Raw genomic sequence first — 21460 nt, forward strand, 5'->3', positions numbered from 1 at the left:
GTGCTTGTTACCTTTGTTGTTGCTGTCTTTACTGTTTCGACGAAAAGTTTTGTTCTTCTCTGTGTTCGAGTGTACATTGTTCTAACCCTTCGGTTTGCATTTGGTAAGTAATTATGTTGGTTGTATTTCACCGCATTGCCTGATGAGATTCTGGTAGCCCTGAGATGTTACCACTTTGAACATCGATTAAACTTTACAAAAGTATCATCTTTACCTGATGGCTTAGCTGATTTTCTTTGCAAAATTGATGTATGAAGAAAAAATGTGCAATACGTAAATTGAACAGAAATGACCTATAAGGCATAGAGCAGCCTAAAAGAAACTGAAGTTTCATTTCTAGACAGCAACTTTAACCTGTAGGTGTTCCCTTTACTTTAAAATAATAATAATAATAATAAACTACTACTACTACTTAACATTTCTAGAGCGCTACTAGGGTTACGCAGCGCTGTACAAATTAACGAATAAGGACGGTCCCTGCTCAGAAGAGCTTACAATCTAAAGGACGAAATGTCAAGTTGGGGTAGATGAGATTTCCTGAGAAGAGATGTAGTGATTAGGTGCCGAAGGCGACATTGAAGAGGTGGGCTTTGAGCAATGATTTGAAGATGGGTAGGGAGGGGGCCTGGCGTATGGGCTCAGGGAGTTTGTTCCAAGCATGGGGTGAGGCGAGGCAGAAAAGGCGAAGCCTAGAGTTGGCGGTGGTGGAGAAGGGTACCGAAAGGAGGGATTTGTCTTGAGAGCGGAGGTTACGGGTAGGGACGTAAGGGGAGATGAGGGTAGAGAGGTAAGGAGGGGCTGCAGATCGAGTGCATTTGTAGGTGAGTAGGAGAAGCTTGAACTGTATTCGGTATCTGACCGGAAGCCAGTGAAGTGACTTGAGGAGAGGGGTGATATGAGTATATCGGTTAAGGCGGAAGATAAGACGTGCGGCAGAGTTCTGAATGGACTGAAGGGGGGATAGATGGCTAAGTGGGAGGCTGGTGAGGAGTAGGTTGCAGTAGTCAAGGCGAGAGGTAATGAGAGAGTGGATGAGAGTTCGGGTGGTGTGCTCGGAGAGGAAGGGGCGAATTTTGCTAATGTTATAGAGGAAGAAGCGACAGGTCTTGGCTATCTGCTGGATATGCGCAGAGAAGGAGAGGGAGGAGTCGAAGATGACACCGAGGTTGCGGGCAGATGAGACGGGGACGATGAGGGTGTTATCAACTGAGATAGAGAGTGGAGGGAGAGGAGAAGTGGGTTTGGGTGGGAAAACAATAAGTTCAGTCTTGGCCATGTTCAGTTTCAGGTGGCGGTTGGACATCCAGGCAGCAATGTCGGATAAGCAGGCCGATACCTTGGCCTGGGTTTCTGCAAGGTATTGCAATAAAGCAATAATAGGACTAGGAGGCACAAAATGAAGCAAATAAATTTAAAAGAATTGGAGACAATATTTCTTCACTCAGCATGTGATTAAACTCTGAAATTCATTGTCAGAGAATGTGCTAAAAAACAGTTAGCTTAGCAGGGTTTAAAAATTTTTTTTTTGGGGCAAGTTCCTAAAAGAAAAGTCCATAAGCCACTGTTAAGATGGACTTGGGAAAATCCACTGCTTATTCCTGGGATAAGGAGCATAAAATCTGTTTTACTCTTTTGGGATCTTGCCAGATACTTGTGACCTGGATTGGCCACTGTTGGAAACAGGACACTGAGCTTGATGAACCTTTGGTCTGCCCCAGGATGGCAATGGTTATGTTCTTATGTTAATTCCAGCTTCTAGGGATGTACAGTTTTCCAGGGTTTTTACCGTCCTGCAGAATATTTGACTTCATTTCACTTACGGCTGATAGGAGAATGAATGTCTCTCACTTGCGGAGAAGGCCCAATTCCCTCCCTAGCAGTCTCCGCAGGGCGACCAGTACCCAGGCAAAGAGCAAAAATCAAGTCAGTGCCGCAAAATAAAAAGCACCCCAAACCTTCATCTATGTCACACGAGCCTGAAACACAACTCCTTTCTTGTCTCAGCCTTTGTTATTGACTTCTAAGAAATGTAAAGCCTTCAATAGGAAGGCCAGTCTTTTGTAGCGGGAATATGCTAGCAAGTTGCAGCCCAGCAAGTTCCTTTCTACATGCCACAATCCCAGCAGACAGTTGCATAGTGTACCTCTTGTTCTGTCCCTCAAAGCTCTAGACACTGTTTTGTTCTGTTAGGGGGGTGGGGTGGGGTAAGGGGGGGGAAGCGGAGGGTGGAAATACACAGGACACAGCATCTGCTTGTGTGGCACAGGGGAAAATTCTAGACAATAGACGAATTATCCCCCAAAAGTTGTGATCTGACATGAGGCAGAATAGCTGCAGCCCACATGATCAATGAATGTCGCGGGAAGTTATTAACACAGGAAGAAGTCCAGCGTTGTTAGTTAAGTGAACAGTGGGGTTCTGTTTTGATTTCTGGATGAACGTACGTTAATTTGTCCGTCGCATGTCATGAAGGGTAACAGCAGCAGTATAGTGCGGAAAAAGACCTGGAGGGAAGTGGGGGGGGGGGGGGGGGGGGACCGTGCTCAGGTAGGGCCATGAGTAAAATGCCAAGGGTCTGGGGGTAGCATAAAGCCCCAGGAGCTTTGCAGTTTTAGCTCTAAGTTCAGTCTGAACATATTTTTGGTATGTTTCAAAGTGAAAAATTTCAGGAGTTTGCATTTGATCGACAGATAATTATTTAACACTAATTAGAAATCAAACCACACTGAAGAATGGTTTTTCCCATTTAACCATTAACTTTGAAGGGGAGGGGATGGGAGGTGGTAATTTTCAAAGGCATCCACCTGATCTAAAGAGCCGGAATGAAAACACCTCTCCTGAAATGCAGCTAGGTCCACAGTACACACCTTTAAGCCATACTTACAAGAGACATTTCTGTGATTTTCACACGTATATGTGTGCGTCCCCCCCCCCCCCCCCAAGCTGCCCACACAAAGTACATAGATGCTTTTGATGTAACGATAGTAACACAGTAGATGATGGCAGAAAAAGACCTGCACGGTCCATCCAGTCTGCCCAACAAGATAAATTCATATGTGCTACTTTATGTGTATAACTGACCTTGATTTGCATCAACCATTTTCAGGGCACAGACCGTAGAGGTCTGCCCAGCACTAGCCCTGCCTCCAAACCACCAGCCCCGCCTTCCACCACCGGCCCTGCCACCCAATCTCGGCTAAGCTTCTGAGGATCCATTCCTTCTGAACAGGATTCCTTTATGTTTATCCCACGCATGTTTGAATTCCGTTACCGTTTTCATCTCCACCACCTCCAGCAGGAGGGCATTCCAAGTATCCACCACTCTCTCCGTGAAAAAATACTTCCTGACATTTTTCTTGAGTCTGACCCCCCTTCAATCTCATTTCATGTCCTCTAGTTCTACCGCCTTCCCATCTACGGAAAAGGTTTGTTTGCGGATGTGACTACCTATTCATAGTAATTTTCAAAACAAAACAATGGGAGCAGTTTCTCTTTAACGATGTTTTTAGTTAGAGGCATTGATTATCCAGGAACAACGTCTGTAGTGGCAGCAAACCACTCACCACTGCCGGCTGAATATCGGGGGATCTATGTTTAATCTTCTGTGTATTCTCTTTCATTTTATTGCTTTCTTTAACTCATATCTGTTCTCTTTATGTCTCTTATTTCCAAACTTAAATCTGTTTGTCCTCTTCATCATCTTGTCTCTTCTCAACCCATCTTGTTTCCTCCTCTTTCCCAAGTGTTTTGTTTCCGTCCCCTCCAATTCCTGTACTAGCGTCTCTTTCCCCTTGATCTCTTCTTAGTCTCCTTCCTGAATTCCCCCATCGCTTCCTTCCCTTTTTAACCTTGTCATTCATTTACCAAGGCTGAACTCTGCTGGGTGGCTGGTGAGCATCAAGACCACTTGGTTACTTCTTCTGCCTGGTAGACACAGCAAACCTCTTAGATAGGATGTTAGAGAGTGTTGGGGAGGAACCATCTTTCATGATTCATGTGGTTCCTGGTGACACAGGAATGTGCAGGAGAGAGGTCTAGAAATCAAATTTAGAGATTCAGGTAGGGAATTGAAATCCAGAACTCCTAGGATAATGTTCTCAGAAATACTTCCTGTTTCACACAGATGACCTCAACTGGCAGGTTGAGTTCTGGAGTCTAAGTACATGGATGGTACTGCAAGAGGGCTTTAGATTTGTTAGGAACTGGAGGGGGGGGGGGGGGAATGGGTCTGTTCCAATAGAAAGAGCTGCATCTTAACCAGGGTGGAATCTAGATACAGATATTAACAAACAAAATAGAAATAGAGCAGCTTTCAATCTAGGTCATGGGGAAAAAGCTGAAGGTCCCTCAGAAATGCATGACTTAGAATAAGGTATCTTCACAAGGTACAGTCAAAGCAGGGAAATTATCAGTGCTTTTTTGTTAGAAAAAAAGGTGCCGGTACTCATTATGGGCGGGATCACCACATATGGCTCCACCCCTATGATATCCACACCCCTTATACCAGCCATGATGCATATAAACAGACATCATTGAAAATGTTATACTAGTATAGGAGAAAAAATAACGTGATTTTTTTTTCATTATAAATAATTTCTGTAAGCTGTTACAGCTCCAGTATACCCAGTGCAAAATAAGATAGCAGATGTAAATTCTCAAATTGGACATATTCCAAACACTAAAATGAAAATAAAATGATTTTTTCTACCTTTGTTGTCTGGTGACTTTGTTTTTCTATCAATACTGGTCCCAGTCTCTGATTCTGCTGCTCTCTATCTGTTCTCTTAACTCCATTTCCAGGGCTTCCTTTCCATTTATTTCTTTACTTTCCTCCTTTCTTCTTCATTTCTTGCCCTAAATCCATAAGTAAAAGCTGGGTCCTCCTCCATGGAATTTTTTTTGTTACATTTGTACCCCGCGTTTTCCCACTCATGGCGGGCTGATTTGACTGGAGGAGGTATAACGTGGATCCAGCTTTTGCCCATTTTCCCCATCCATGTGCAGTTTTTCTCCTCTCTTCCCTTTCCCTCATCTCCATCCATGTGCATCTTCTTCTTTTTTCTTTCCTCCCCTCCATCCATGTTCAGCATTTCTCCTCTCTCTTCCCTCCCCTCTATCCATATAAAGCAATAATTCTCTCTCCCCTCTCCTCCATCCAAGTCCAGCATTTCTCCTCTCTCCCCACCAACCCCTCCATCCATGCATGTCCAGCAATTCTCCTATATCTCCTGTTCTCCTCTCCATCCATTTCCAGCATTCCTCCTCTCTTCCCTGCCCTCCCCTCCCATCCATTTGCATCTCCTTCCTCTTCCCTCCCCTCCATCCATGTCCAGCATCTCCTCTCTCCCCTCCCACGTCCAGCGATTCTCCTCTGTCCCCTGTCCTCCTCTGCCATCCATGTCCAGCGATTCTCCTCTCTCCCCTTCCCTCCCCTCTCATCCATGTCCAATGATTCTCCTCTCTCCCCTGCCCTCCCCTTCCATCCATGTCCAGCAAATCTCTTCCCTGACCCCCCTCCCATCCATGTCCAGTATGTCTCCTCTCTCCCCTGCCCTCCCCTCCCATCCATGTCCAGCGATTCTTCTCTGCCCCCAGTCCTCCCCTGCCATCCATGCCCAGCGATTCTCCTCTCTCCCCTGCCTTCCCCTCCCATCCATGTCCAGCCTGTCTCCTCTCTCCCCTGTCCTCCCCTCTCATCCATGTCCAGCAATTCTCTCTTCCCTGCCCTCCCCTTCCATCATATCCAGCGATTCTCCTCTCTCCCCTCCCCTCCATGTCCAGCAATTCTCTCTTCCCTGCTCTCCCCTCCCATCGATGTCCAGTGATTCCCCTGCCCTCCCCTCCCATCGATGTCCAGCGATTCTCCTCTCTCCCTGCCATCCCCTCTCATCCATGTCCAGTGATTCTTCTTCCCCAGCCCATCCTCCTTCCCTCAGCCCATCCTCCTTCTCCACTGCCTGCCTGCCAGCCAGTGAAGCGATAAAGGCTGCCAGCGTCGGACTCAGCAGCACGAACGGTGTAGTGATTGAGAGAGGCTGGCAGCGTCAGAGCTTCCCTCTACGAGTCCTGCCTATGCGGAAACAGGAAGTTGAAACAAAGTAGGCGGGACTCGCAGACACTGCCAACCTCTCTCAAACGCTGCACCGTTCACTCTGCTAAGTCCGTAAAAAAACAGTAAGTAGGGGAGTGAGAGGAAGGGTGCAGGACTCGCCGAGGAAAGAAAGGTGCGTACCGGCACAAAAAAAGCCCTGGAAATTATAAAGATAGTGTTGTAAGGGCTGCGGTAGCTCTGGTAGATTCTTTATCAAAATATTTCAAATTATGAGGGGCATTTTTGATATGAAATCCAAATCCAATTTTGAACATTTTGCAAAAAAAAAAAAATCCAAAAATCTAGTGCCAAACATGGTCATTTTTGAACCAGAAAAATGTCTATCTATTTGGTTCAAAGATTGCCCTATTCTAGATGTTTTTATTCTTGGGATACAAATGCAATAAATAAACAAACAAACAAACAAACAAACAAATAAATAAATAAATAAGGTGACTGATTTGAAGAAAGTTGCACGTGAGGTCAAAGAGATGGTTATCTCACATTATTGAAACAACTCTAGCCAAAAGCATCCTAGTTTGTGCCCTGGATGTTTTTACAATGTTCCATTATAACAGAAAAACGTCCAAATCGTAAGCCCACCCAAAACACGTCTCCAACACGCCCCTTGAGATTTAGACAAACCACATAGAAATATGTCTTAAAAATGAGTTTCAACAATAGTGTTTAGATGTTTTTATGAAAAAATAAACGCCCATCTTCCGCTTTGTGCCATTTTTTGGACATTTTTCTGTTTCAAAAAGGAGCCCCTGTCTGTATCAACAGCCAAAAATAAACAGGTTGTGATTAGAAACAAAAAAAGCCCTCTTGTCGCTCTATGCATTCAAATGCCAGAGGTCTACAAAATAAGATCGGAGAATGAGAATGTATGATATAGAAATATGATATAGACATAAGAGGTGATTTTAAAAGAGTTAGGGTGTCTTTTACTAAGGAACGCTCACGCTTTTAGCGTGTGCTAAAATTGTGGGCATGCTAAACATTAGAAACGCCCATAGGAATCACAATCAGGATTTCGTTCCCACCACAGTACCGAAACAGTACTAACTACTCTCTTAGCTAAATTCAAACAAGAAATTGCAATAGGCAAAAGCGTCCTTCTCCTACAATTTGACATGTCTAGTGCGCTCGACATGGTAAACCACAACATACTACTAAGCATCCTAGAATACTTTGGGATTGGCGGAAGTGTACTTAACTGGATCAAGGGTTTCCTAACTACCAGAACATACCAAGTGAAATCAAATGCAAACATATCATCGCCATGGAAAGCAGACTGTGGAGTAGAGAGTTGCACGGGGACAGAAATCTTACCCATCCCCGCCCGTCCCCGCTGGAATCTTACCCGTCCCCACCCATCCCCACTGGAATCTTACCCATCCCCACCCATCCCCGCAAAAATTTAAACCATCCCAACCCGTCCCCACCCGTCCCCGCAAGAATTTAAACCATCCCCACCCATCCCCGTAAGAATTTAATAGTACATAAAAGAAAGTTCCAGTCAGCTCCCTCAGTCTCTCTCTGGATTTGAGCCACAGCACTGTAGGCAAGGAAGGAACGGAAGTTGGAACTTGGAACACTCTGGTGCGCACATGTAAGATTTGTCTCTGATTCACTGGCAGTGTGTGCTGAGAGGTCGCCACATGCACGCGCCAGTAGGTCAGGTGACATCTGATTCTCGTGCCTGTGTCAGAGCTGAGGTCTGTGCACCAGCCTGGGAGCAAAGAGGATTAATAGTAACATAGTAAGTGACAGCAAATAGACCTGAACGGTCCATCCACTCTGCCCAATAGTCACACTCATGATCAATTCATCATTAAATCAACGAGTGTGATATTATATACTTGATTATGGTCTTTCTTTCGTGTTTCTGGAACAAAGACTACAGAAGTCTATCTGGCCCCATCCTTATGTTCCAACTGCTGGAGTTGCCATCGAAGCCCACTCCAGCCTATTCATGTTCTCATTTGTGGGACACAGACCATAAAAGTCTGTCCAGCACTGTCCTCATGTTCCAGCCACTGAAGTTGCTGTCTAAGCCCTTTCCAGCCCATCCTACACCAGATTGCCATGTATGAGACACAGACCATACAAGTCTGCCAGGTATCAGCTCTAGTTCATCACAGCCAGAGTCCCCATCGAAGCGTCACTTGACACATCCACACACATGCAGCCATTTAAGGTTAGCTTTTATATAACTTCCATTTTCTAATTAGAGATCCTCTGTGTTCATCCCACGCCTTTTTGAATTCCGTCATCATTTGTGACTCTACCACCTCCTTAATGGAAGACTTTCCACATTTATGCTGTTAAAGCAAAGAGGAGGAGGAGGAGGAGACAGCACTCAAAGAAATTGGTATTCGGTAGATGAGAGGCTGGTGCAGGTGGAGCTTACAATTCCACGGGAAGCCCACAGAACTGGTTCCATCCCCGCGGGAACCCCGCAGGAACTGACTCCGTCCCCGCGGGAACCCCGCAGAACAGCTTCCATCCCCGCGGGAACCCCGCAGGAACTGCCTCCGTCCCTGCGGGAATCCCGCGGGTTCCGCGGGATTCCCGCGGGGATGGAAGCCGTGCAGCTCTCTACTGTGGAGTACCCCAAGGATCGCCTTTATCACTGCTCCTTTTCAACCTAATGATGATCCCACTAGCCAAGTGCTTATCCAATCAAGGCCTTAACCCATTCATTTACGCAGATGACATCACAATATACATCCCTTACAATAAGGATCTAACAGAAATAACCAACAAAATCAAACTCAGCCTAAACATCATGAACTCATGGGCGAATGCATTACAACTAAAATTTAACACAGAAAAAACACACTGTCTCATCCTCTCATCCCAATACAACACGAACAAACCCACCAACGATAGTCACCCCAGATCACAACCTCCCTATCTCAGACAACCTGAAAATTCTCAAAGTTATAATTGACCGAAATCTCATGCTAGAGAGCCAAGTGAAAGCTGCAACAAAGAAAATGTTCCACTCAATGTGGAAACTCAAACGAGTGAAACCCTTTTTCCCGAGGGATATATTTCGCAGCTTCGTACAATCCATGGTACTAAGCCATCTAGACTACTGCAATGGAATATACGTGAGATGCATTGAACAAATCATTAAGAAACTCCAAACTGCTCAAAACGCAGCTGCCAGGTTTGTATTTGGAAAAACGAGATTCGAAAGCGCCAAACCCCTACGAGAAAAACTGCACTGGCTGCCAATCAAAGAACGCATTGCATTCAAAATCTGCACCCTGATTCATAAAATCATCTACGGAGATACCCCGGAATATATGACAGACCTCATAGACCTACCAACAAGAAACACATCAAGATCAACACGAAATTACCTAAATCTCCACTACCCAAGCAGCAAAGAACTCAAATACAAATCAACCTATGCATCAAGCTTTTCCTATATAGGCACACAAATATGGAATGCACTGCCAAATATTGTGAAAACAACAACCAAGCACCTAAACTTCCGGAAATTACTAAAGATTCACCTGTTCAAATAGGCATACCCCAACGATCCAATTCAAACACCTTAACCATACAACACAATGGAACCAAAACACGTACTGGACTTTAACCTAACTCTGCCCCCTCACGATTCCCAAATGTGTTTGTCACACATGATCTGTACTCTACCACAAAATCACTCTGTATTTGTTCACATCGTACTTGCGATCGCCTCTACGATACTATGCAAGCCACATTGAGCCTGCAAATAGGTGGGAAAATGTGGGATACAAATGTAACAAATAATAATAATAATAATAATTGGTGTTTCTAACGTTTAGCTCGCCTACAATTTTAGCGCACGCCAAAAACGTGAGTGTGCCTTAGTAAAAGACCCCCTTAGGCACCATGTACATGTGTAAAAAGCTGCTTTACAAGTGAAAATGAGCCTACATGTATACATAGCAATTTTAGAAAACGTGCTCTTATCCATGGAAGCAGCAGTACGATCACTAACAAGATGGTGTCGTAGTGCGTTATTGCGACATGCCCCAACTGTACCTTGAATCGCTGTTTGAAGCAGCTCTTTATTCCCCTGATTATGGGGAAAAGGATAGGGCAGGTGCAGGAGATTCCCTCGACCCCCACCGGGACCCAGCTTTCAAAGCAGACGACTCTGGAGCGGTTTGGGCTAACGTCTGGACCCACACAGGTTTCCTCTCCCTCTATCGGAGCTGACGTATGAGCATCAGCCAGCAGTGTCGATGGGGTTTCTTTGAGCCCTATCTTGCGTGCGGCTCCCCCACAATCAGGAGAGAGTGCTGTTTTGGGAAGTCCTGCCTTTGAAGCTCCTTATGCTGAGGCACCTGCAGGGAGGGAACGTCCCCACAGCGAAGGAGAATGTGAAGACCAGTTCGGAGGAAGTTCATAATGCAGCATTAGTATTGCCTCCATGGATAGTGAGTACTCTTAACCAGACTTCTAATGCCCCCCCCCCCCCTCCTGGTATACCTTTAGGGTTTTTTTAAAAACCTGCCGTAGTGACAATGGAGTCACTCTGGGACCTGATATTTGATATGCACTCTTCTTTACAAACATTGCCATTTACAAATACGAGTGATACAAAGGTTTTGTCTGAAGCTGTCCTTCTTCAAGCGCAGGTGATTGCCCAACAGTCCACTGAAGTAAAACGTCTGGAAACAAAAATTCAGACTTCGGAAACTTTGGGATTAGCCTCAATTACGGAGAAGAATCTCACTTATCGTAAATTGGAATATTTGGAAAATCAGGTAAATATCACTGTTTAAGTTCCAGGAGCACACTGTAGTGATAGGCTGGAAAGAGTCTGATGGGTTGCAATCATTTAGATTTTTAGTTTAATATTTCTTTGATTTCTTGTTTCTTTTCTTATCATCTTGGATCCATATTACCTAATATTTTGGACGAAGTTTGTATAATTTTCAACTGTAGTCAATATTGATACAAGCTGATAGTTTTACTATTTTACTATTTTGATTATACAAAAGTAACAAACACAGAAGGGGAAGCTCGCTTAAAGTCAATCTCAACAGTATAACAAAAAAACGAGCTTGGTATAAATTAACAACACTCAAAAATTGTGAAAAACGGGGGGGGGGGGGGGAAAGACCTCAGACAAGGGTGACGCTGGCTCTAAGGCTAGAGCAGCTGAGGCAAACTAGTCACAATACTTCTGTGTAATCAACGGTCAACCCCCCCCCCCCCCCCCCCCCCCGACCAACCTGAGTGGTTATATAAAACTTTTAAATCTTTTTTTATTTTTCTTATTGCATCGTGTGAAAATAAAAAAAAACACAAAAAAAAGAGAAAGGGAAGGGGAAAGCAATCAACAAACGCTCCCCACTACAAAATTAGAAATTGCAAAAAGTACAGCTTGACTTAACTGGCTGAGCTTAGCTGCATGCGGAAATCACAACAGGGCATCCCAATGGACCCGTTTCACCATAGGGCTTCTTCAGGGGATGTAGGCGGCTCCATAGCTCAGTGGTTAGAGCACTGGTCTTGTAAACCAGGGGTCGTGAGTTCGATCCTCGCTGGGGCCTTCGTGTTTGAGTGGCCTAGTGGTTAGGGTGGTGGACTTTGGTCCTGAGGAACTGAGTTCGATTCCCGGCACAGGCAGCTCCTCGTGACTCTGGGCAAGTCACTTAACCCTCCATTGCCCCAAGTAAGCTGCATTGAGCCTGCCATGAGTGGGAAAGCGTGGGGTACAAATGTAACAAAAATAAAATAGATACTATTAGAGATTCGACATGGAATGTTGCTGGAATGTTGCCACATTGGTGATCTGCAAGGGCCGACTTCTACATGGAATGTTGTTAGTGGAATAGCAACATTCCATGTAGAATCTCAAATAGTAGCAACAGTGGAGGAGTGGCCTAGTGGTTAGGGTGGTGGACGTTAGTCCTGGGGAACTGAGTTCGATTCCCACTTCAGGCACCGGCAGCTCCTTGTTACCTCCTTGTGACCCTGGGCAAGTTACTTAACCCTCCATTGCCCCATGTAAGCCGCATTGAGCCTACCATGAGTGGGAAAGCGCAGGGTACAAACGTAACAAAAATAAAATAAATCTTCTCAAAGCAGATTCTGACTCAGCAGCGGTGCTGCAGGGAAACAGAAAATTGCATGAAATATCGCCAAAAACTATCCCATAGTGTCATTCATACCAAATCAAAAAGGAAGACAAAAAGCAAAATGCAAGGTGAGTCGACCTCAGCGGTGCTGCAGGTTATAGTGCTTCCAGGTTGTGATTACCGGCAGGGGTATAGCCAGACAACAGATTTTGTGTGGGCCTAGGGAAGAAGTGGGTGGGTACCAATTGTTCCCCCCCCCCCCCCAACCACCACCCAAAAAATATCTCAGCTGGTGGGAAAACGCTTCTTTCCACCTTGGCTGTCTGCAGCAGGCATGCGCTGAAAATTGAATATACGCAGGTGCCGGTATCATGGAGAGTAGCGTTTTCGTTACCATCTGGAGGAAGTCTTCAGCTGGCAGAGCTTGGGATCCCACAGCTACCACTAAACATGTGCTACTGTTGGGTGGGCCTGAGCCCTAAGTGGGTGGGCCCCGGCCCACCTGTGGCTACGCCACTGATTACCGCATGTAGCTAAGCTCAGCCAGTTAAGTCAAGCTGTACTTTTTACAATTTATAATTTTGTAGTGGGGAGCATTTGTTGATTGCTTTCCCCTTCCCTTTCTCTTTTTTTTGTGGTTTTTGATTTTCACACGATGCAATAAGAAAAACCAAAAAAGATTTAAAAGTTGTACACAACCAATCAGGTGGGTCGGAGGTTTTTGACAGAAATGTGTTTACGTGACAAGCTGGTCCGTGAAGAAATATAGCAAAGAAACTTATCAGCCTTATGTTTCTGTGGACCACCCTGAATCATCTTGATCAGTTTTCGTAGTATTTTCTCATATCTATCTGTGGGGACTCCACTGCTTCTTCTTTCTCTAACTATTGGAGTGCGTGGAGCATACCTCTGGGATGGGTAAAACAAAAAAATAAACATTACACAGAAGTATTGTGACTAGTTTGCCTCAGCTGCTCTAGCCTTAGAGCCAGCATCACCCTTTCCTTCAGTAGCACTACCGAAGTAAGGCTTATCCGCTTGCAAGTTTCTCAGTTCTTCTCTGTCACCATTTTGGTGAAGAGGGACCATATTTGCTTTTTTCCAATCCTATGAAACCTGTCCCATCTCCAATTAATTATTAAACAAACCTCGGCACCTAACCTTTTGAGAAATATAGTATGCCCTATCAGACGGACTCTACACTTGTCTTTAGATTGTTTAGATTGTCTTTTAGATTGTAAGCTCCTTGAACAGGGACTGTCCTTCCATGTTAAATTGTACAGCGCTGCGTAACCCTAGTAGCGCTTTAGAAATGTTAAGTAGTAGTAGTAGTATTACATATAGCAGTGATTTAACGAGAGCTGAGATTGTGATGTCATAATGCCTCATTCCACCAATGCCTAAGAGCCAACCTCATCAGTGATGTCACAATGGCTCGACTGTCCTATACTTGGCCCACTTCCCCCCTTAGTGTGAAGAGTTTCAGTCTCTGGTATCCAGAGCTGAGATTGTGATGTCATAATGCCTCATTCCACCAATGCCTAAGAGCCAACCTCATCAGTGATGTCACAATGGCTTGATTGTCCTATATTTGTCTCACTCTTATCTATTAAATTGTAAGCTCTTTGAGCAGGGACTGTCCTTCCATGTTAAATTGTACAGCGCTGCGTAACCCTAGTAGCGCTTTAGAAATGTTAAGTAGTAGTAGTAGTAGTACTCTAAGAGGACCTGACAGAATCTCTCTGAGCTCCCTCAATATCCTGGGCTTCTGTTTCCCCATAGACTTTAATGTCTAATGAAATGAAATAAAAATTAAACAAATCTATTGTTGAAGTTTAAATTTCATTTCAATTGGAAATGAAAGAGAGTAGCTTTTTTTTTTTTTTTTTTTTGCATTTTTCATTTCGTTTTCAAACAATGGGACATCCCTAAATCCTACTGCAAGTCCTACATGTCTAATGTACCGGGTTCCTTCTTCTGTAATAATAATAATTTTTTAAAAAAAGCAAACTGTGTTGATTTGCAGCAAATTTCTAATGAACAAGACCTATAGTTTGAAACTTTTCCAGAAATTTTGCCCATACTGCCAAATGCCCTGTTTCCCTCTCTCACAGTTGCTGTCTGGAGCCATCCTGGGACAGTGGGTTCCCTTGGTCAGCTCTGCAGGAACTTAGTCAATTTAGGGTTCAACTGGTATTGTCTTTTTCAAAACCTTTCAACAACAGAGAAATCAACAGTCCAACCTAGAGTATCTAGCCAGCTTATTTTCGAAAGAGAAAGACGCCCATATTTCGACCCAAATCGGGAGATGGACGCCTTTCTCTCATGGGCACCCAAACTGGTATAATCGAAAGCCGATTTTGGGCGCCTCCAACTGCACTCTGTCGTGGGAATGAACAAAGTTGATGGGGGGGCGTGTCGGAGGCGGGACTGGGGCATGTTTATCGGCCGAGCAGAGATGGGCGCCCTCGGCCGATAATGGAAAAAAGAAAAGCGTTTTTACCGAGAAGTTGGGTCACTTTTTCTGGACCCTTTTTTCTAATGAACAAGTCCCCAAAAAGTGCCCCAACTGCCCAGATGACCACCCCTGACTCCCCCCAGTGGTCACTAACCCCCTCCCAGCAAAAAAAAAAGAACTTTAAAAACTTTTTTTGCCAGCCTGTATGCCAGCCTCAAATGTCATACCCAGCTCCATCACAGCAGTATGCAGGTCCCTGGAGCAGTTGTTAGTGGGTGCAGTTGACTTCAGGCAGGTGGACCCAGGCCCATCCCCCCCAACCTGTTACACTGGTACTGCTAAATGGAAGCGCTACAAACCGCCCCCCAAAACCCATTGTACCCACATCTAGGTGCCCCCCTTCAGCCATAAGTGCTATGGTAATGGTGTAGAGTTGTGGGCAGTGGGTTTTGGGAGGGGGATTTGGGGGGCTCAGCACCCAAGGGAAGGGCGCTATGCACCTGGGAGCTATTTTAATGGTTTTTTTTACTTTTTCAAGTGCCCCCTAGGGTGCCCGGTTGGTGTCCTGGCATGTGAGGGGGACCAGTGCACTATGAATCCTGGCCCCTCCCATGACCAAATGCCTTGGATTTGTTCGTTTTTGAGCTGGGCGCCTTCGGTTTCCATTATCGCTGAAAACCGATACCGCCCAGCTCAAATCCGCCCAAATGCGATGCATTTGCCCGGCACAAACCGTATTATTGAAACAAAAGATGGACGCCCATCTTTTTCGAAAATATGGTCTGTCCCGCCCCTTCGCGTACCCGTCCTCGGAAATAGGTGCCCATGGAGATAGGCGTTCGCATTCAATTATGCCTCTCTAGCCAGCTTATAATCAAAAGACAAAAACGCCTATATTGCGACCTAAATTGGGAGATAGGCGTTTATCTCCCAAAAACGAATAACGCGGTATAATGGAAAGCCAATTTTGGACGTTTTCAACTGCACTCCATCGCGGAAGCGTACAAAGTTGACGGGGGCATGTCGGAGGCGTGGCGAAGGTGGAACTGGGGCGTGGTTATCGGCCGAGGAGAGATGGGCGCCTTTCGCCGATAATGGAAAAAAAGTATGCGTTTGTAGCTAGAATTTAGGGCACTTTTCCTGGACCCTGTTTTTTCACGAATAAGGCCCCAAAAAGTGCCCTAAATGACCACATTACCATCAGAGGGAATCGGGGATGACCTCCCCTGACTCCCCCAGTGGTCACTAACCCCCTCCCACCACAAAAAAATGATGTTTCACAACTTTTTATTTTCACCCTCAAATGTCATAGCCATCTCCCTGGCAGCAGTATGCAGGTCCCTGGAGCAGTTGTTAGGGGGTGCAGTGGACTTCAGGCAGGTGGACCCAGGCCCATCCCTCCCTACCTGTTACAATTGTGCTGCTTAATGCTTAGTCGTCCAACCCCCCCAAACCCACTGTACCCACATGTAGGTGCCCCCCTTCATCCCTTAGGGCTATAGTAATGGTGTAGACTTGTGGGCAGTGGGTTTTGAGGGGGATTTGGGGGGCTCAACACACAAGGGAAGGGTGCTATGCACCTGGGAGCTCTTTTACCTTTTTTTTTTGTTTTTGTAGAAGTGCCCCTAGGGTGCCCGGTTGGTGTCTTGGCATGTGAGAGGGACCAGTGCACTACGAATCCTGGCCCCTCCCACGAACAAATGCCTTGGATTTATTCGTTTTTGAGCTGGGCGCTTTCATTTTCCATTACCACTGAAAAACAAAAACGCCCAGCTCACAAATTGTCGAATAAAACATGGACGTCTATTTTTTTTCGAAAATACGGTTCGGTCCGCCCCTTCACGGACCCGTTCTCGGAGATAAACGCCCGTGGAGATAGACGTTTTCGTTCAATTATGCCCCTCTAGGTGTACCAAGTGTACTGCTACTCATACCACTAGTACTTCAACCAAGCTGACGGTTTGTCAGCATAAATGTAAAACAAATATAAGCCACGGGGAATTTATTTATTTACTAGTAAAAAAGGCGCGTTTCTGGAAGGAATGAAACGGGCGCTAGCAAGGTTTTCCTGGGAGTGTGTATGTTTGAGAGAGAGAGAGAGAGCCAGAGTGAATGTGCGGGTGTGTGACAGAGTGAGACTGTCTGTGTGACAGTGTGTGTGTGAGAATGAGAGTGTGTGACAGGGCCCCCTCCCCTGTTCCTAATGCCCCTCACCCTGTTCCCTCCCCTCCTTTTCCTCCTCCTTCCCACACTTTGGGTTCCTTAAGGCTTTCAAAAGTCTATGTACCCCCGTGGCCCTTACGCCCAGTATCCGGATACCCCACCGCTTTCCTCCTCACCCCTCCCCCAATATGTAATACTTTCACGTCCTTCATTTTTTAAAAAAAGTGTCCTATGTACCCTGTGTACAAATGCCCGGCATTCAGATTGTGTTCCTCTCGTAAATTTTCATTTCTTTCATTCATTCAGAACTTGCCCCCCCCCCCCCCCCCCCTGAACACTTTTGGTTCCTTCAGTCTTTTAAAACTGTCCTATGTACCCTGTGTGCTAATGGCCAGCATTCAGATTGTTTTCCTGTCCCAAATTTGTATATCTTTCAGTCATTCACAACCCCCCCCCCCCCCTTCTCCAGTTTAACACTTTCGTTTCCTTCAGTCTTTTAAAACTCTCCTATCAACCCTGTGTCCTAATAGCCAGCACTCAGATTGTTTTGCTTTGCCAAATTGTTTGTCACTGCACTTCTGGCAGGCACGGTCCCAAGCACATCCTGTTGGAGGTGAGAATTATTATATAGGATTGTAAGTACTTCCTTTACCTTCAATTTCCCCCCTCCCCCTGGAGCATGCCAAGCTGGAATCATGGCCTGTGCAACATGCCCCACGTGCCCCTACCTTGCCCTCTGTGCCACAGGGGAGACAATGGATGGGGGAACAATTATTACATCTTCATCTCCCTTGTGCCCGGTGTGACCGTGTTACCCGCATGACCCTCGGGACAGCCCTGTATCCATGATTATGCAGTTTTGTAATGAAACACTGGAATAACTTAGAGGAAGATGCACTAAAGTCGTCTGTAATTCCCGTCCCCTACCGATTCCATAGCGAATCGGTAGGGAACGGGAATTCACTAAGGAAAGGGAATGCAAATGAGCTGCTCGTTGTAGCTCCGTTGCATTCACCATTACCTCGGTAGCCAGTCGGAGAATCGGGGACGTCCCTTTCGGTTATGCTCCTCTTCTTGGGTCTCTTCAGCCAATCAAAGCGCATCTAGCTTGCTGGCGTCAACTACACGCACTCTGATTGGCTGAAGAGACCTGGAAGAGGAGCATAATGGAAAGGGATGTCCCGAACTCTGGATCGACTCGCAGGTCCCCGATTCCCTAATCCCTTCTCCTCGCTGCTACAGAAGGTGAGCAGCGCCGGGGAGACAAAACTAAAAAAAAAAAAAGGCGAAAAGACGTCCCTCACAAGCGCAGGCAGAGTACGTCCATTAAGGATGCCCCTCACGTGCGCTCGCTGCTTTTTTTTTCTTTTTTACCTTTTTTTGGGGCCCTTTTCCTTTCCGATTCCCTCACAAGAGCCCTAACGAGAGGTGCAAACCTCACGTTAGGGTTTCCACGGTAAGGGAATCGGAAAAACGGTATTGCAGCTCATTATAATAGCCTTTGGATAATTTGCATTCCGTTTTCGTTGCCTGCTACCGTGACAGGAAAAATGCCTTTGGTGCATGCCCCCCCCCCCCCCGGTAAACTACTTGCGTTTTAAACTGCCTGGAACCAGTTTAAAACGCAAGTTGTGGGCTCGTTAGGTTTTGTGCATCTGGCTCTTACTCCCCTTATACAACCTAATCTAGTGGAAAGTTTCCTCCTTCTCTGGAAAAGGGTTGTAGTATTGATGGGATTCAAATTTGACTTGTTATGATGTGTGATTGGATTGTGTGATTTTATCTTTCAAATTAATTGTATTTTGTTTTGTTCTCTGCCTAGATATAGGTGGATTATAAATAACAAATTAAACTAAACTAACATTTGCCAAGCTCCTTTGTTGGAGAGGATTGTCTTGAGGCTGGGAAGAGAAAGTGCTTTTGAATGTCTCCAAGACCCTTGATGCTAAAGTCAGAGGAAATGCCACCCTCTGCTGGCTGACCTTCAGAACTGCACAGGGGCAGAAGCAGATAAGGGATTTGTTCACATTGATATGCAGAAGGAAAGGTCACCAGATAAGTTGTAGCTCATGCTTTTCACTAACTTAATACATCTTTGGCTCCCAAGAAAAACAAGGCATGTAGACCAGAAGAACAGAGGATGAGAAAAAAGCGGAAGAGACGGAAATCAGTGGCCTAGTGGTTAGGGTGGTGGACTTTGGTCCTGGGGAACTGGGTTCAATTCCCACTGCAGGCACAGGCAGCTCCTGCCATGAGTGGGAAAGCGCAGGGTACAAATGTAACAAAAATAAAAGATACTATTGGAGATTCTACATGGAATGTTGCTACTATTGGAGATTCTACATGGAATGTTGCTATTCCACTAGCAACATTCCATGTAGAAGCCTGCGCGGCCACATTGGTGATCTGCAAGGGCCGACTTCTACATGGAATGTTGCTAGTGGAATAGCAACATTCCATGTAGAATCTCAAATAGTAGCAACAGTGGAGGAGTGGCCTAGTGGTTAGGGTGGTGGACTTTGGTCCTGGGGAATTGAGGAACTGAGTTCAATTCCCACTTTAGGCACAGGCAGCTCCTTGTGACTCTGGGCAAGTCACTTAACCCTCCATTGCCCCATGTAAGCCGCATTGAGCCTGCCATGAGTGGGAACGCGCAGGGTACAAATGTAACAAAAATAAAATAGATACTATTGGAGATTCTACATGGAATGTTGCTACTATTGGAGATTCTACATGGAATGTTACTATTCCACTAGCAACATTCCATGTAGAAGGCTGCGCAGGCTTCTGTTTCTGTGAGTCTGACGTCAGACTCGCAGAAGCCTGTGCGGCCACATTGGTGATCTGTAAGGGCCGACTTCTACATGGAATGTTGCTAGTGGAATAGCAACATTCCATGTAGAATCTCAAATAGTAGCAACAGTGGAGGAGTGGCCTAGTGGTTAGGGTGGTGGACTTTGGTCCTGGGGAACTGGGTTCAATTCCCACTGCAGATCCTTGTGACTCTGGGCAAGTCACTTAACCCTCCATTGCCCCTGGTACAATAAGGACCTGTATATAATATGTAAGCTGCATTGAGCCTGCCATGAGTGTGAAAGCGCGGGGTACAAATTAAAAAAAAAAAAACAGAGACAGCAGAGAGGGAGAAAAACCAGGCAGAGACTAGAGGAAGAGAAGGAAAACCAGAAACATGAAAGACTTGAAAACCATTTCATTTCCTGAAAGAGAATTTTAATTGATGAATGAATATAAATCATCTTGGAAGCCAAATCAAAGCATTACAGCTTGTGTATCTGGCCCACATAGATCATTTATGTTCTGGAAAAAGCTGAATTTGATTGTCTGAATTGATCTTTTTCTGGGGGTCTATTTTGCTTCACAGAAGAATATATCCCAGAAAAATTAATTTGGGTCACTAAAAGTTTTTGGTAAGAAAAGTTACAAATGTGTAGTAGCAGGATGGCAAAATATGCCTTCCTTGCAGTAATGAAAGCAACACTTTGGGTCTATGGTCCATAATAGTGCCAGTCAAAATAATGTAGGGGGAGGAATTGGAGCAGTCATGAGCAAGGGCGTAGCCAGACTTCGGCGTGAGGGGAATCTAGAGCCCGAGGTGAGGGGACACATTTTAGCCCCCTCCGGCACCACCGACCCCCCCTGCCACTTTTGATCCCCATGGCACCGCCGCCCGTCCCCCTTCCCTTTCGACCCCCCTCCCGCCACCGCCAGGTACCTTTGCTGGCGGGGGTCCCCAACCCCTGCCAGCCGAAGTCCCCTTCAGCGCCGGTCTCCGAGTCCGGCGTGTTCGCTGATCTGGATTCTGTTTCTCTGAGTGCTGACGTCCTGCACATAGGAACAAGCAGGACGTCAGGACTCACAGAAACAGAATCCAGATCAGCAACGTGCCGGAGACCGGCGCTGAAGAGGACTTTGGCTGGCGGGGGTTGGGTACCCCCGCCAGCAAAGGTACCTGACGGCGGCGGCAGAGGGGGAGGGTCGAATGTGGCGGGGAGGGTCGGTGGTGGGGGGTGAAAGCAGGGGGGGCCAGGGCTAAATCTGCGGGGGCCCATGCCCCCGTGGCTCCATCTAGCTACGCCCCTGGTCATGACAGCAATTTGCATACCCTGCCTCCACTGCACGCAAATCTCTCCCGTGAATATTCATTACGGATATCCTGAAAACCTGACTGGATGGGGTGCCTCCGGGACCAGGAACCACTTATCCATACTCTTTTGCAGTCCTAGAATGAATATGGGCCACAGAATGGACCAAATTCAAATTTATTCCTAACCAGCGTAGGAAAACGAAAGTTACTTATCCCAGCAGCTTCAAAGTGACCTCCGCAAAGTGGAGTGATTTGCAAAAGTCAGTAGCCACCCGCTCATCACAACATGCAATTTTCCTTCTTCCCTCATGCTCAGTGACCACCAGCGTTTCCAGTTATAAGTGTATGTGTGTTTGGGGGGGGGGGGGGGGGGAGGGGGAGAGCATACATACAATATGTGAGTACAGCAAACCCCTTCCACAGCTGTCTGCTGAAGACCCCTCTGAGCTCATAGGATAACTTGTGTCAACAGCAGGTTTTGGAAGGGAGTGTGCTTCTGGGATTCCAAGTGCAGGCCATAAGCCTGGACCAGCCAAGCAAACACT

General features: G+C 46.0%; 1 long non-coding RNA gene and 1 other non-coding gene across 2 annotated transcripts; one reads left to right on the plus strand and one right to left on the minus strand.

Annotated features, from left to right (window-relative positions):
• Positions 1 to 6536: 6536 nt before the first annotated feature.
• Positions 6537 to 21021, minus strand: LOC115478485. Its single transcript, XR_003943533.1, has 3 exons — positions 20945 to 21021; positions 19378 to 19383; positions 6537 to 6547 (listed from the first exon to the last, which is right to left on the minus strand). It is a non-coding gene; the product is annotated as an uncharacterized LOC115478485 (long non-coding RNA).
• Positions 11589 to 11661, plus strand: TRNAT-UGU. Its single transcript has one exon. It is a non-coding gene; the product is annotated as a tRNA-Thr (tRNA).
• Positions 21022 to 21460: the final 439 nt, after the last annotated feature.

This window comes from Microcaecilia unicolor, chromosome 10 (assembly GCF_901765095.1).
Source record: "Microcaecilia unicolor chromosome 10, aMicUni1.1, whole genome shotgun sequence".
Lineage (NCBI taxonomy): Eukaryota > Metazoa > Chordata > Amphibia > Gymnophiona > Siphonopidae > Microcaecilia > Microcaecilia unicolor.